Here is a 17,500-nt window from a genome sequence, read left to right on the forward strand (position 1 = left end):
AGTTGAAACCTAAGCTTGTGAACTCTATTTTTCCTTTCCTTCAGGCATTCTGTGGCCGGTTAAAAAATGTGCTGTATATTTGAAGTGTGGGATCACGTGACTCACAGAGAGGCAGGGTTTGTGAATCAAAGTGCACAATGATTTCAGGAGAGAGAGAGAGAGAGAGAGAGAGAGAGAGTGTAAGAGAGAAGAGAGAGAGAGAGAGAGAGAGAGAGAGTGTAAGAGAGAGAAGAGAGAAGAGAGAGAGACGGAAAAAGGAGAGGGAGGCGGAATGCAACACAGGCTGTGCTTTATCTGAGCTGCTGGAGGGACGTCTGACTGACTGACAAACTGAAGTGCTGCTCGCTGCGACTCCTTCTGTGTTCGTCTGTGTGTCTCTGTGTCGAGTCCTACTGACTCTCTCTCTCTCGCTCTCTCGCTCTCTCTCTCTCTCTCTGTCTCTCTGCGTTTCATCCGCGTCCGCGGCGTTGCACTCCGCCACTGACCTGGTGAGTTCTTTTTTTTTTGGACACTTAAACCCCCATATGGGCAACCCGGAGTCCCTCAGGGCTTAATGCTAGTGCAGTTTCTGTTTTCTGTTACTGTGGGGAAAGCTTCCGCTTGAAAAATAGCAGATCTACAAGCTCTCAACGCGAGAGCTTGTAGATCTGCTATTGCTTGTAGATCTACTATTGCTTGTAGATCTGCTATTGCTTGTAGATCTACTATTGCTTGTAGATTTGCAATTCCCCCACAATACCGATGCAGGGGTTTAAGTGGTTAAATAATAGCTCTTGCTTTTTTTCAGCATCATGCAGTGTCTTTCTTTCTCCTAGTGACTTTTTTCAACTTTATTTTCTTTTTGAAAGGAGGGGGGAGGGGGTGTGGGGGGGGGGGATGTCGGGTCTGTTGGCACTCGGAAGTGTATGTGAAAGACGAAACAGAGAGCATGTCAGAGCAGGAGTAAAGAGAGGTGTGTGTGTGTGTGTGTGTGTGTGTGTGTGTGTGTGTGTGTGTGTGTGTGTGTGTGTGTGTGTGTGTGTGTGTGTGTGTGTGTGTGTGTGTGTGTGTGTGTGTGTGTGTGTGTGTGTGTGTGGGGAAGAATGGGACAGCATGAGTGGTGAGATTGAGTTTCCTGAGGACAGCTTTAATTGAGAACAGAGATTGAGGGAGAGAGAGAGAGAGAGAGAGAGAGAGAGAGAGAGAGAGAGAGAGAGAGAGAGAGAGGAAGAACAACAACAGAAAAAGAAACAAAGGAAGAGAAGGAGAGCTGATCATCAGCTCTTTCTTCCTTTCTTTCATTTGGTTTCCATGTGAGCAGAATGGCCGTTTAAACACGTGTCCGTCTTTCTATCTTGGTCACTTTGTTGTCCAGGAGGAACGTGGTGAACGTGGTCATCATCCTTTCTTCCCTTCTTCATCAACAACACTGAGCTTCAGAAACCCTATTTATTAATTAAACACCATGAGAAGAAGAACCACAACAAATACAAACTTCAGTTAGTTTCCCAACAGTCTTTTTTCCCCCGATGTTTTAATGATGTCAAATTAAGTGTCTAAGTATAAGGTATCTGAATGCATTCCTGTCCTCACCATCATCATCATCCTCATCATCAATCATCATCTTCATCCTCTCAGTCAAGAGCTATAATTATATTTGACTTTTTTTCGTAACTTATTATGTTGACGATACAGTTTAATTGATCCTTTGTAAGTCTAGAGAGTTTTACAAAAGCATGGGGTCCATGCGGTTACATTTGGTTACATTTGTACAATCTCAGAGTTATAAGAGTTGAGAGAAACCAAGTAAGAATAAGTGCTGCTGTTGTGTCGTTCACTGAGGGCAGTTGCTGTGAGGGCAGAAAAACCTCTTATCTCCATATTCTATTGTGTTTTTTTACGTAAATTAACACCCTACTTGATCATACTACAGCGTCACGCAAAAGCATCAAAAGTAGCAGATCTACAAGCGATGCGTTTCGAGCTTGTAGATCTGCTACTTTTAATGCTTTTGAATTGTAATCCTGAAATGAAGTATCAGTTTGGGACATATGAGGTTTACAACCTGACAGAGACCATATATACATTCAAGCAGAAGAAGCAGGTTGACGGGACTCTAGCCTCGTCTGTCTGTCTGTCTGTCTGTCTGTCTGTCTGTCTGTCTGTCTGTCTGTCTGTCTGTCTGTCTGGCACTGTGTTCTTTTCGGGATGGATCAGTCATGCAAATGCTGGCAGAGCAGGTCTAGTAGAGCCCAGTATATGTACACTAGGGATGGCACGAGATGACAATTTCATGCCACGGTTATTGTGACCAAAACAATTGCGATTTACGATATTATCACGATGATCAAAATATGCTCAGAACTCTTAAAATGCCACTTGCTAAAAATAACAGACCTACAAGCTCATAGATCTACAAGATCTATCGGCTTGTAGATCGGCTATTTTTGCCAAAGAGATTTGGAGGGTGAAGAAAAGACTGTAACAAGTACGTTCTTTACAGGTGCGTTTGACCAATTCCAGAGGGTTTAAGTGGTGCAGGATATGCAGCTCAGCAAAGGTGAATTGATCATAGTGTATGACGGAGGACACTTTCACCATAAATTAAAATCTCTGCCATACGATCGCGTCGCGACACGTTGAGAGCTTGTAGATCGGCTATTTTCAAATGGCCGAAATGTATATAGGGCTGAAGTGGTTAATGTATGTTTTGTAATAATAATCAAAATCTACAAAGTAACTAGTCACTAAAGTTTTCAAATAATTGTAGTGGAGTAAAAGTACAATATGTGCCTCTGAGATGTAGTGAAGTAGAAGTAAACATACTGAAAGCTGGAAATACTCAAGTAAAGTAAAAAATGCCTTAAGTACAGTACTTGAGTAAATGTACTTAGTTACTTTACACCACTGATGTACACTACACGCGGCCTGCTCATCTTCCTGAAGGTTATGTAAACTGGTTAGTGCCGCTCCATTGAACACAAAGGATGGAAACAACACAGGGACAAAAAGACACTTTGAATATTAGAAGATGATTTAGTGCCGGGCGTTATCTGATCATTGCTTCCTTACTCTCTCTCTTTCACTCTCTCTCTCTTTATCTCTCTGTGTGTGGTCTGTTAGGTGTGTGTGTGTGTGTGTGTGTGTGTGTGTGTGTGTGTGTGTGTGTGTGTGTGTGTGTGTGTCTGTGCGTGTGCGTGCACACACACTCATACACAAAGTGTAAACTCATTGAACCACAATCAACCGCCTCCCATTCTTCCATTATTAGTGGCTTCTCTTATGGTGACAAATAATCAGAAGCTTCTGATTATGAATGATGATGAATTCTGTTCAGATGATGATAAACGTCCCGTAACGTCTTTTGCCAAAACAACACTAATAAATGTTTTGTTTTCGTGTCACGATGAACAAGATCGAATCTGTTCAGTCTGTTTTTAAAGGAGTAGTTCACCCAAAAAAATGACTTATTTTCTATCAATTACACACCCCATGAAGCAGCATTGAATTATTACCGGCGGGAAGACGCTTATGTCTCCGGTAGGAGACTCAAAGTTGACACTCTGTATCTCCTACCGGAGCCTCCACCGGTCATCAAGTTATTGGTGTAGGAAATTAATACATAAAAACAAAAAAATATCCATGAATTCAAGTCTCCATGGGCTGTGTAATCGATGGAAAATAAGTAATTTTGGAGGTGAACTATCCCTTTTAAAGGAACAAAACGAGTGCCATTGACCATTGCACACACCCAGTGGTGGAAAGTAAGTAAGTACATTTACTCAAGTACTGTACTTTTACTTTGAGTATTTCCATTTTTGAATACTTTATACCTAATAGTCAATTTCATCTCAGAGGCAGATAATGTACTTACTTATCTTACAGCTTTGGTTTTGTTGCTAATTTCTTTGCAGATCTAGATTATACAAACGTACATAAACATTAATGGATTACATTTTGAGACATGGTCTGACCAGGGATCACCTCAAATGACATCCTTTTGCAATGTGATGCGTCGTGTATATAAATATAGAACATACATTTGATTCATGGTTGTTCATTAGGATGCTATGTCTCCGTCAAGTCATTCTGTTTTCCAAGATGTGTGGCTGTTATCCTCCTGACACCACGCTGCTATCTGTCCACCAGCACCACGCTGTTCTGCTCTACGCTCATCTACTTCTATATCACAGCACCACGCTGTTCTGCTCTACGCTCATCTACTTCTATATCACAGCACCACGCTGTTCTGCTCTATGCTCATCTACTTCTATATCACAGCACCACGTTGTTCTGTTCTACTCTGTTCTGTTCTGTTCTGTGCCAGTGGTTCTCAAACTTTTTCATGTCAAGGACCCTCAAATTGACACTTATTAGCCCGCGGACCCCCATTTGAAAAGATAAGCCAGGGACCCCCATAAGAGAAGATCTATACGGCTTTCTAACAGTGATTCTCAACCATTTTAACGTCAAGGACCCCCAGTTTGACATGCATTAGGCTACGGACCCCCCATTTAATGGCATTTATACCTCTGGGACCCGAATTTATATTATAAAATCAATGCTAATGTAACTCTGAGAGTGTACAAATGGAACCAAATGGACCCGTTAGGGTCCATTTGGTTCCATTTGTACACTCTCAGAGTTACAGAACCATAAGGGTCCATTTGGTTCCTGTCCATCATTTAGCTAGGGACCCCCTGGAACCGCCTCAAGTACCCCTGGGGGTCCCCGTACCCCACTTTGAGAACCAATGTTCTACGCTATCTACTTCTATATCATAAACCTCTTATCTCCATATTCTAACCTTTTGTGTTTTTTCATAAATTAACTTGATCATACTACAGCATCACACAAAAGCATCAAAAGTATCAGAACCAGCTTGTAGATCTGCTGCTTTTTGCTAGTTTTGAATTTGAATCCCGAACAGCAGCTGGTGGAAATAGTACTCACATGTTTTACTTAAGTAAAAGTATCAATACTGCAACTTAGAAACACTCTGTTATAAAGTAAGAGTCCGGTAAACTAAATTTACTTGAGTAAAAGTACAAAAGTATTGGTATCAAAATGCACTTAATGTACCAAAAGTAGAAAGAACTCACTATGAAGAATGGCCCATTTCACAAGATTTCAAATGTATAAAAATCTTTTGAAAATAGCAGATCTACAAGCTCACAATGCGACGCATTGTGAGCTTGTAGATCTGCTATTTTCAAATGGCCGAAATGTATACAGGGCTGAAGTGGTTAATGTATGTTTTGTAATAATAATCAAAATTTGCAAAGTAACTAGTAACTAAAGTTGTCAAATAATTGTAGTGGAGTAAAAGTACAATATATGGTTCTCAGATGTAGTGGAGTAGAAGTATAGAAAATTGGAAATACTCCAGCTAAGTAAAAGTACCTCAAAAGTGTACTCAAGTACAGTACTTGAGTACATGTACTTAGTTACTTTCCACCACTCCTGAACATTATGAACAGTTTTTGGGAACATATGAGGTTTCTCCTCTCCGACAGAGATGATATTATGCCATGCGCTGCCTGCCTGCCATGCGGCCATCTTAGCAAACCCCCGACAAAATCTATTCCAGATTTATGTTCCTATTATGTATGATGGAACGTCCCGTCAGCATATCACACGTTAGGGCGAGCGAGAGGGAGAGGTTTGGAAAGTCTACAAGCAGCACATCAACAGCTAGGTGTAAACTATCCATATTAACCCATTAAGACCGGGGAACGCATCTGTGTGTCATTCTTTGGGCTATTCAAAAATAGCAGATATACAAGCTCATAGTCTATGAGCAAGTCATAATCTATGAGCTTGTAGATCTGCTATTTTTGAAAAATCGTGAAATTTTGTGCACATCTTTGAATATTATATTTTTTAAAGCAAACATTTACAACTCAAATCTTTGCTTCTTGTGGGGGGGGGGATCCCTGGAACAACACATTTTGAGATGGGGGTCCGTGGGCCAAATACATAATCTAAAAATGTTTTCTAAATCCTAACAGTGTGTTGCTATATCAGTGGTGCTCCAACTTTGCCATGTCAAGGACCCTCAAAATGATATGTATTTGGCCGTGGTGGACCCCCATCTCAAAATATGTTGTTCCAGGGACCCCCAGAAGCACAGATCTGAGTTAAAAATGTTAGCTTTAAAACACAAATTTTACGATTTTCCCCCCAAAAATGCAGATCTACAAGCTCGTAGCTTGGCTATGGGCTTGTAGAACTGCTATTTTTCAATAGCCAAAGAAAATCGAAAAATGACACAGATATGTTCCCGGTCTAAATGGGTTAAAGTCCCCCCCCCCCCCCCCCTTCCTCTAGTCTGTCTCTCCTCCTATCTTTATATCTGTCTGTCTGATCTCTCGCTCTAATATCCTCCTATCTATGGATCACATCTCTCCGTCTCGTCTCATCCTCTCTGTGGGTCTATTTATCTCCCTGTCCGTCCGTCCGTCCAGTGTTGATGTTGTTCCAGTGGTGTGTGTGTGTGTGTGTGTGTGTGTGTGTGTGCGTGTGTGTGTGTGTGTGTGTGTGTGTGTGTGTGTGTGTGTGTGTGTGTGTGTGTGTGTGTGTGTGCGTGCGTGTGTGTGTGTGTGTGTGTGTGTGTGCGTGTGTGTGTGTGTATAAATGGAGCAGGTTTGAAGTGGCACAGAGTTTTCAACACCTAGTCATTTTGTCTGTCAACTCCGTCTGAAGGGTGTCATCCCAGTGAGTCACCACGGATCTCCTGTCACTCAGTTCAGTTTAGGTCCCGTTCAGGACGCATTCTAAACCCACGTTATGGTCTCCCCCCAACACGACCACCAGGGACACACAACCTCACAGGATGATCTGTGGAGAAGACAACAAAACACCTTCTTTAAGCCCATTCAACCCATTAAGACCAGGAACGCATCTGTGTCATTTTAAGATTTCTTTGGCTATTCAAAAATAGAAGATCTACAAGCTCATAGCACGGCGCTATGAGCTTGTAGATCTGCTATTTTTGAAAATGTGTGAAAATCTTTGAATATATATGTTTCTAAGGACCATTTTTAACTCTGATCTGTGCTTCTGTGGGTCCCTGGAACAACATATTTTGAGATGGGGGTCCGCGGCCAAATACATATAATTTTGGGGGTCCTTGACATGGAAAAGTTGCACCACCTGATATAGCAACACACTGTTAGGATTTAGAAAACATTTTTAGATATGTATTTATGTCACGTTGTCCCAATGCGCCACGATGCGACGCGTTGTGAGCTTGTAGATGTGCTATTACGCATTTTTGCATAATGACTGCTTTTACTTTTACGTATTTCAAGTATATTTTGATGACAATACTTTTGCACTCTCACTCAAGTAAATGTACTTTTACTTGTTGTAACAGAGTATTTCTACATTATGGTGTTGCTGCTTTTACTTAAGTTAAGAATTCGAGCACTTGTTCCATCAGAGATCCATCAGACAACAACCACCTTTAACCATGGGTCTATGCTAGAACCCCTCCTTGTTTCCCTCTACACACCAAATCTCGTTGCAGATAATAGCCGATCTACAGGCTCACAACGCGCCGTGTTGTTGCGACACATTGTGAGCTTGTAGATCAGCTACTTTTGCAGAATGTTTACCTCAGAATAGGGACGCTATAATAGGGTTCATGTGGTTAAAATATGAGTTCACATCAGTCACACTTCCATTTTTGTATTTCATGAAAGCATGTTATAGGAAATAGTGTGTGTGTGTGTGTGTGTGTGTGTGTGTGTGTGTGTGTGTGTGTGCGTGTGCGTGCGTGTTGATAAGCATTGTGTACCCACATCCACCTGACCCTGTCTGGATGCAACACTGAATTCTTCATGCTGACTATAATGCACCTGTATATGAAAACTGTTGGAAAGTACTGATTTGTACTCCTCTTGTTGTGGTGTGGTGTGCTGTGTGTGTGTGTGTGTGTGTGTGTGTGTGGGGGGGGGGGGGGGGGGAGGGGGGGGGGGATATCAACAGACCAACAACAGAAACGATATATGTTTAAACTCTTTAAACTTGCATTGCAATCTCATCTTTGTTCCCTACAACACTTTTCAAGAATGACAGGCCGCCCCGCAGGCTGAGAATATGTCTGGCTCCTCTCTCTCTCTCTCTCTCTCTCTCTCTCTCTCTCTCTCTCTCTCTCTCTCTCTCTCTCTCTCTCTCTCTCTCTCTCTCTCTCTCTCTCTCTCTCTCTCTCTCTCTCTCTCTGGTTTGTAGTTCTGTCTCCACTCGTCTTTCGACACAAAGCATTTCTCATCACCTCCTGTCTGTCTCTCTGTCTCTCTCGGTCTCTCTCTCCCTTTCAGCCAGACGACCTGTCAATCTGGCATTTTGCTGGATATATCAAAGAGCCTCCAGACCCCCCCCCCCCCCCCCCCCCCTCTGTCTAGTGTCAGTCGGCTGAGTTTTGTATCACAGTAGTTTTGTGTAACTTTTTTGTGTCAAGGACCTCCCACATTGATATGTATTATGTAAAAAAATAATCGAGATGATTCAAAATATTCCAAACATTTGTACAAGCGAGCTCGTAGATCTGCTATTTTTGAATAGCCAAAGTAAACAATTAAAGGGAGCCTCCACACACTCAAAACTGTACAAAATCTATTTATTCCCCCATTTTTTATATAGATATAGCAAGCTTTCGGTCACAGACCTTCTTCAGGCATAAAGCAATCAGTGAATATATATGACAGTATATAAAGGTTCAATAGCCAACGTATAAATGGATAAAGAGGTTAAAATGATTGTGATGCTACTGTACATTAAAGGGCAAGACCACTTTGGTAGAGGTTTAGGTTGTGTAGTTACCTTGCCATGATGTAACTCCAAAGGTGGACAAGAAATTAAAAATAATTGCTCCATTGATTAGAAATTGATCATTCAAAACATGCTCCTCATTGACTTACATGTACGGTGAAACAGCTCTCAAAGTCACTCTTTTAGCACGTAAACAAATGCAAATAAAGCTGATTCAGACAATATAGAACATCACCAAACCCAGTACTTTTTTTTTTTACTATAAAAATGTCTTAAAAGCTGTTATACCGTACAATGTAAGTCAATGAGGAGCATATTTTGAATGATCAATTTCTAATCAATGGAGCAATTATTTTCGATTCCTTGTCCACCTTTGGAGTTACATCATGTCAAGGTAACTACACAACCCAAACCTCTACCAAAGTGGTCTTGCCCTTTAACTACTTTTTTCTGGGGGGACACAACGCGTCGCTCACATCGCGACACGTTGTGAGCTTGTAGATCGGCTATTTTCAAACATTTTAGTACTTTTACGTTTGGTACTTTAAGTACATTTTGATACCAATACTTTTACTCAAGTAAATTTTAAATTCACGACTTTTACTTGTAACTTTACTTCTACAATGCAGTATTGATACTTTTTCTTACGTAAAAACATGTGAGTACTTTTTCCACCACTGGTGACCTGCTGTTTCCATCCATGATGAAGTTTGAGCATAAATGGAAACTTGAGAATGTCCAAAAATAAAGCAGCAGCATTTCTACCGCTTGTTTTCAATTTGCGGCCGAAACAAGTGTATTTCTGTTAGGAGGCTCTGCTGGCCATGGAGGGAGTTATGTATAAAAGGGATTTGATGAGAGCCACGCGTCAGTCGTGGTTCGGCTGGAATTGCTTCAGTTAGAGAACTCCTGTGTAAGTTAATTGTCAAGTTAACTCACTTTATCCAACCTGGCGCCTCTATCTTGGGCATAGAGTCGTTATAAAAGGCTTTTTCCACCCAAAAATCTTTCAAAGATTTTCCACAAACGTTTCTAAAATGGCTACAATAGCCAGTGGTGGAAAAAGTACAAAGATTGTTTACTTAGGTAAAAGTATCAATACTGCAATATAGAAATACTCTGTTACGTAAGTAAAAATCCTGAATTAAAAATGTACTTGAATAAAAGTACAAAAGTATTGGCATCAAAATGTCCTTAAAGTATCAAAAGTAAAAGTATAAATTATGCAAAATGTCCCATTTCAAAGACAAATGTATACTTTAAAAAAATATATAGCCGATCTACAAGCTCACAATGCGTCGCGATGCGACGCATTGTGAGCTTGTAGATCTGCTATTTTCAAATGGCCGAAATGTATATGGGGCCGAAGTGGTTAATGTATGTTTTGTAATAATGATCTAAATCTACAAAGTAACTAGTAACAGTTTTCAAATAAATTAGTAAAAGTACAATATTTGCCGCTGAGATGTAGTGGAGTAGAAGTAAAAGTATTGGAAATTGGATGTACACAACTAAAGTACAAATACCTCAAAATTGCACTTAAGTAAATGTACTTCGTTACTTTCCACCACTGGATATATGTTGTGCTCCCTTTTTCTCTCGCTGTTTTTTAAATAGGGCCTAAGTGTTTAATTAACTCATTAAACCCCGGGAAAGCATCTTTGTCATTTTAGATTTTTAGTGTTGGCTATTCAAACATAGCAGATATACCAGCGTGTGTACATCTGCTATTTTTGAACATTTTAGAACAATCTTGAAGTGTGAGAGAACTCTTACTGATCTAGAAGGTATCTGTAGAATCCCGGCCTCAGGTCTTAATGGGTTAAAGTGCATTCTCTACATGTTGACATGTTAAAAAACAAATAAATAGTTTAGGATCAAAATGTCCACTTTGTGGTTGTCAGCTATTGTTCATCATGCATTTAGTTGACAGGGGGGAGGGGGGGGGGGGCGTTCTTTAATCATGGCCTGAGGCTGGCTTTCAATGAAGGACACACTCAAGTCCTTTAAACACAGCAGTAAGACACCTTTAGACACACGCACGCACACACACACACACACACACACACACACACACACACACACACACACACACACACACACACACACACACACACACACACACACCCACACCCACACCCACACCCACACACACACACAGAAAGAGAGACTGACTGACAGAACAGACAGACCAGCAGAGCCAGACAGAGCGACAGACAGACAGACAGACAGACAGAGCGACAGACAGACAGAGCGACAGACAGACAGACAGACAGACAGACAGACAGACAGACAGACAGACAGACAGACAGACAGACAGACAGACAGACAGACAGACAGAGCGACAGACAGAGCGACAGACAGACAGAGCGACAGACAGACAGACAGACAGACAGACAGACAGACAGACAGAGCGACAGACAGACAGACAGACAGACAGACAGACAGACAGAGCGACAGACAGACAGAGCGACAGACAGACAGACAGACAGACAGACAGACAGACAGACAGACAGACAGACAGACAGACAGACAGACAGACAGACAGACAGACAGCTCTTTAGAGTCACGTTTCACTTCATAGTGAATAAGGTGACTACCTCAATGCCTCAATTAGAGCCGACCTTTGACCCTGAATCAGTGCCTGGAGCGTCAAGGGCAGACCTGGGCCCTCGACCCCCGTGACCCCTAGCACCTCCTCAGGGCTGACCAGACCGCCACCATAATGACAACATTGTGTTACTTTAGATCAGGGGTCTTCAACGTTTTCAGCCCAAGGACCCCCTAGCTGAGAGAGAGATGAAGCAGGGACCCCCTCTATATTGTATGAAATTTAGTTTTTTTTTGTTTTTTTTGTTTACGTGGTCTGCTCTTTCTTCCCTCTACACCATGGGTTTTCAACTGGTGGTCCGTGAAGGTATTGCATGTGGTCCCTGACCATGCATTTACTAATGTAGGAAAGTGAAGATTTGTATTTTATTTTATTTTATCGTCCACTAGTTGAGAAATAGTGCAGTAAATGACCTGGTGACGTATGATGACGTGTCAATGTTGTCAGTTACTGGGAAGTCGGATGTCAAGAACTTCCATAGAAATTGGAAGATTAGAATCCCAAGAGAAATTGTACCGGATTGCCTGGTTGAGTCACCATTATTAGGAAATGTTCCCATAATCAATCACATGTGTCTGCTTGCCCATACATATGTTGCAATGAATCAGTTAACATGAGTTTAATATCGTCACCTTGCTAATGGCCTATGTCATTTTTTTAAAGTTTTTCAGGAAAAATGAAAAACTGATCCAAAACAAAACTGTATGATATTTCTTAATCATTTCACCCAAAATGTTTATAAAAAATTATGACTATTAAAATAGAAATAACACTGTCTGTCAGTTATGTAACATAAGAGATTTAAATAGGTTTAAATAGGATAGGCCCCCAAAAAAAAGAAAAGAAATGGCCTATCACAAAACCAAGTGACTTAGGCCAAAAAATGGCCTATTTTGTCCTAAGTCACACTAGAAGGTTAGGCCATTATACTAAAAGGGGAGTGAACAGCATGATCCTTTTCAATTAAGAGATAGGCTATTTTACCAGAGGTGGTCAGTGTCATGAGGAGCTGACTTAGGCAAAAATATAATTTTCCTCCAAAATGACTTAGGCCACTAGTTTAGCAAGGTGACGATATGGAAGGTTAAGAGAACAGAATAAGGGCAACGAAAGTGTATGTCGTACTTGATCATACAGCGTCACACAAACACATCTAAAGTAGCAGATTCGAGCTTGTAGATCTGCTACTTTTGCTGTTTTGGAATTTGAATCCTGAAAAGTTAACACGTTTTTGGACATATGAGGTTTCCACCCTGACAGAGACGACGTATTATCTTGACTGTGTGGTTGTGGACAGTGGTGGAAGAAGTACTCAGAGCTAAAAAGCATTATTTTACACTTTGGCTATTAAAAAGATCAGATATACAAGCTCGTAGCGCGGCTATGAGCTTTTTTATCTGCTATTTTTGAATAGCCTAAAGCAGTGATTCTCAAACGTTTTAGTTTCAAGGACCCCCACTCTGGTATGCATTAAGCCACAGACCCCGAGTGTGTACAAATGGAATCAAACGGCCCCTTATGGGTCGATTTGGTTGGCACTTGTAAGGGTCATTTTAGCTGGGGACCCCCTGTAACCGCCTCAAGGACCCCTGGGGGTCCGCAGAGCCCACTTTGAGAACCACCAGCCTAAAGTATAAAATAATGGTTATAGGTATAAAAAAAAATCTAAAATGACACAGTATGCGTTCTGGGATTGAAGGGGTTAATGTAACTCGGCAGAGTGAACACATGTAACCAAATGGACCTTTTTCACATAAAGCTACATTATGTTGTGTGTATGCTTCTACTAGAGCAGGGTTACTTTAATGATGCAGAGGGCCACTCTGTTTCCACATTCACTCCAGAGTCCAGAGGGCCACATTGCATATACTGTTCTATGTCACACAAAAGTAGCAAAAATAGCCGATCTACAAGTTCAAAACGCGTCGCAGTGCGACGCGTTTTGAACTTGTAGATCTGCTATTTTTGCTACTTTTGAATAGGAATCCAGATTAGTTTTTTCTATTTTTGAATTGGAATCCTGAAAAGTAACATTTGTATTTAATTTCAAATGCATTTAGTTATACTTATGTTAACTTCATGAACGTAAATACGAATACATTGGACATAAAAAATACAATATAATTTTAATACTAGTCATTAAGCTACTAATATAGACTGAAGTAATTAAAGCGGGTCATGTTTGCATGTTTGGAATCGTAAACAGCTGAAATCAATAATATATCAGTATTCAGATATTAACCTGCGGGCCGCATTAAGTGAAGGTGGGGGCCGCATGTGGCCCCCGGGCCGCCAGTTGCCCATGTATGTACTAGAGCTGAGTTGGGTTCATAATACGTGTTTTTCTTCTAAATTCTGGCAATATTTAGTATGTCTGCTAGTGCCATTACGTCATTATGCCAAGGAAGGGCCGTTTCTGAATCATAAAACATGACAGTAGAGAGACACAAATATTGTTGCAACTTGCAGAGAATTATAAGTTTGAGTTTTATGAAATGTACGTGATTTTTTGTTAGTTTGTTTTACTAAACCAATAACATAACAGGTTATATTACAGTTACAGCTATTGTGTTGGACCAACAACCATAAACATATTCTGCGGTCACAAGATTGTCATGAGGAACTGATGATTTATGGAGCTAAAGCAATATTTCTGCTCCCCTTAATGGGAACATTTTTACATGACGGTGACATAAAATATACCATGGGTGTTTGTTTTGAAGCAAAGAAAATCAAATTATATTGTTTGGTTGTAATTATATTGTCTGCCGTCTGTGAGAGGCTGTCGTGTTTTAATGTTCTGCAAGTATGGAACATACGCGTGTTTTCCAGTAAGTGTTTTCAAAGTACTATAACATTTACTGGCTTGTGGATTCTCTTCCAGAATGAATACCTTTCTTTGAGTTTTGTTGTAAAGAGAGTGAGTTCACTACTTATTTATTCCTGCTGAGATCATTATTGCCTTTCCATTTCTATTTGTCTCTTTTTAAACATTCCTTTAGACTTTGGTTAGATGTTTGTTTTGTTCTCCAGGTGTCACACAACATGAGGTTGAGGTTCTATGGTTTTAAAAACCACTATTTGTATTTTAGACGTGCTTTTGATGTTTGTCTGTTTACCTCATACTGCCACGGCCTACTGGAGGTTTAATCATCTGTTTGATCGTGTGCCTGTACTGTTTCAGCACCACCTGCACCTAAGATATAAGCAAGACACTATATTGTTTATATCAAAATACATGAACGCATTCAATCCGGGAACACATCTCTGTCATTTTAGATTTATTTGCAGAAAATAGCAGATATACAAGCAAATCTTTTAATATATGTATTTTTAAAGCAAACACATTTGTAACTAGAATCTTTGTTTCTGGAACAACATATTTTTAGATGGGGGTCCACGGCCAAATACATATCATTTTGGGGGTCCTTGACATTAAAAGGTTTGAGAACCACTGATATAACAACATGATTTAAAAAAAAAAAAAACTGTTAGGATTTAGATGACATTTTTAGAATATATATTCAAAGATTTATAAAAAATCTTCATGATTTTTCAAAAATAGCAGATCTACAAGCTCATACCCGGTGCCGCGCTATGAGCTTGTAGATCTGCTATTTTTGAACAGCCAAAGACATCTAAAATGACACAGATGCGTTCTTGGATTGAATGGGTAAAAAAGAACAATACCGGCAAATACATAAGCAAATGTCAATGAACAGCTTCAGCCATGTACAGTGTGGTACATAAACCTGAATATCGTTGGTGTCGGGCAGAAACCTGGGAGTGGTTCGATTCCCGGGCCGTTACGCCCAGACACAGAGTGATGGGACGGTCTGAACTTGCTGCCACAATATTGTGAAGCAGCAAGTGAAATCTAGTAGAATCTTCAGGACAGAGGACACCCTATACCCCACCATTATACTGTGAAAATTCTATAATTTTGATGGACTAGAATGGATTCCTCAAACCCTTGCTCTTATGTGGTTATCAGTGTAGACTGAGTGAAGCCTTTGGGACGAGCCTCAGACTCAAGACACATTTACATGACCAAGGCAAACAAACAGCTTTGAAGCGAATGATTTATTCACATGCTTAACTTACTATCAATAGCTATAGATTGGACAGGGAGGCTATTCTCACCCTGTGTCTCACCTTACTTACTAATACAATGGTGGACAAAGTACTCAACCTCAGTACTTGAGTGAAAGTATAGGTTTTCCTGGTCAAATATTACTTAAAGCAGCACTACGTAGTTTGGGGTATCATCATCAGTGGTCACTTTGGACACAAATAACGGTGTTCACTCTCCATTCCGACATCTCACCACTCCGACTAGTGGCTTCCGCGTGCGGTTAGGGTTAGGGTTAGGGTTAGGTATAGGGTTCGTCAACGTCGGAAAGGCGACATGTCGGAAAGGAGAAATGCACCCACAAATAACATGGCGTCCGTCCGTCTGTCCGTCCGTGAGTAGCTAATCTCCGGCACCATTGGCCCGATCGACGTGAAACAGTGCAAATGTTTCACATTTGCCTTTAAATAGTGCCACCATGGCCGATATTTGCAAAACACATTGTTTTATATTACTTCTACAGATTTTGTCCAAACATCACGCAAAGCGGTACACATTATCTCTATAGTCATGTGATCAACACGGATCTGCCCAATTTTTCATATTCCATCCTTATGCCTCAAATCATGAACGCAGCGTGCAATTTCCGTGAAACTTTGCACGCACATTCCCACCAGGCCAAGGAAGAAATGCCACCTTACATTTTTCAAATCAGCCTTAGAAATGACTGTATGTACAGTATACCAAAACAAATCACTGAATTGTGTATGCGTGATGTGAAAGCACACTGGTGTCCCACAATGCAAAGTGTCGCCGAGGTGGGAGAAAGTAAATAAATCAAGTCTCGTTTTTGGGGATGTCGTCTCTACCTAACTCGAAGGAGAAAAAAATGAAAAGTTCAAACAGTTCTTGGAAACTCAAGCAAACTTGATGAATCATCTGAAAAAAACATGTTATTCACGTTTTTCCACAGTGTGGCTTTTGAATTTGAAATTGGTCATAATTCATTTAAAGTCCCAGTTAAACGGCCTTCTGTCATTGAGTACGAAACCATACAACAACATGGTAGTATTAGAATTAGTAGTATATAGTATAGTATATAGTGTGTACTAAATAGTATCATAAATTAGTATGGAATTGGGACACTGTACTCTTGTCACGCGACAATTATGAGGCAGAAAATCTATGCCAATTGTGGAGTTCAACCAGTTCAGTGAAAAAAGGTTACACAAAGTCATGTAATATGCCTTCCTTAAATAACTTGGTATTGTTGATTGCCCATGGGTTTATGAAATGACCTTGTCCTCCGCCCTATAACTTTAAGTGTGCGCCACCAAACAACAACATGACAAAAGTATTAACAGTAAAAAGTTTAATTAAGCATGTTTTAAAGAGCAGCGGTTTGAGTGAAACCATGAAAAGTTGTCATTAACCAACAACACTTTTTCATCGCTGCATTTATGATTGAAACAAAGGTGTTTATTGCCATAGCGTCATCATAGGCCTTCCACTGGACCAACGCTATGGAAAAATATAGACCAGTGTGTATGAGAAGTGTGTGCCAAGGAAAATAAATGATTGGGCACATCCAGTCACAGTGGTGGAAAGTAACTAAGTACGTCTACTCAAGTCCTTTTGTACTCAAGTACAAATTTGAGGTATCTTTACTTTAACCCATTAAGACCTGAGGCGATTCTTAAAAATGTTTTTTGAAAAAAATCTGAAAAATATTTTTTCAAGATTTTTCAAAAATAGCAGATCTACAACCTCATAGCGCCGCGCTATGAGCTTGCATATCTACTATTTTTGAATAGCCAAAGAAATGTAAAATGACACAGACGTGTCCCGGTCTTAATGGAGTTTAATGGAGTATTTCCAATTCTTCAATACTTCTACTCCACTACATCTCAGAGGCAAATGGTACTTTTATTGGCGTTGTCTGCCTTTATTTGATAGAATACAGTAGACTGACAGGAAATGGGGGGAGAGAGACGGGGAGTGACACGCAGCAAAGGTCGTCGGGAACGGGATTCAAACCGCATTAGCAGCCCAGGTGCCCGGAC

General features: G+C 40.5%; 1 protein-coding gene across 2 annotated transcripts in view; it reads left to right on the forward strand.

Moving 5' to 3' along the window:
* The first annotated feature begins 227 nt into the window (after window positions 1-227).
* Window positions 228-17,500, forward strand: part of LOC311049072 (retinoic acid receptor gamma-like) — an 87,837-nt gene continuing 70,564 nt past the window's right edge. For both annotated transcript variants that reach the window (XM_084062514.1, XM_084062515.1), the window contains exon 1: window positions 228-488. The gene's annotated coding sequence lies outside the window, so the exon portion shown is untranslated. The remainder of the gene's footprint in view (window positions 489-17,500) is intronic.

Source organism: Gymnoscopelus microlampas, assembly GCF_963454915.1.
Source record: "Gymnoscopelus microlampas genome assembly, chromosome: 7".
Lineage (NCBI taxonomy): Eukaryota > Metazoa > Chordata > Actinopteri > Myctophiformes > Myctophidae > Gymnoscopelus > Gymnoscopelus microlampas.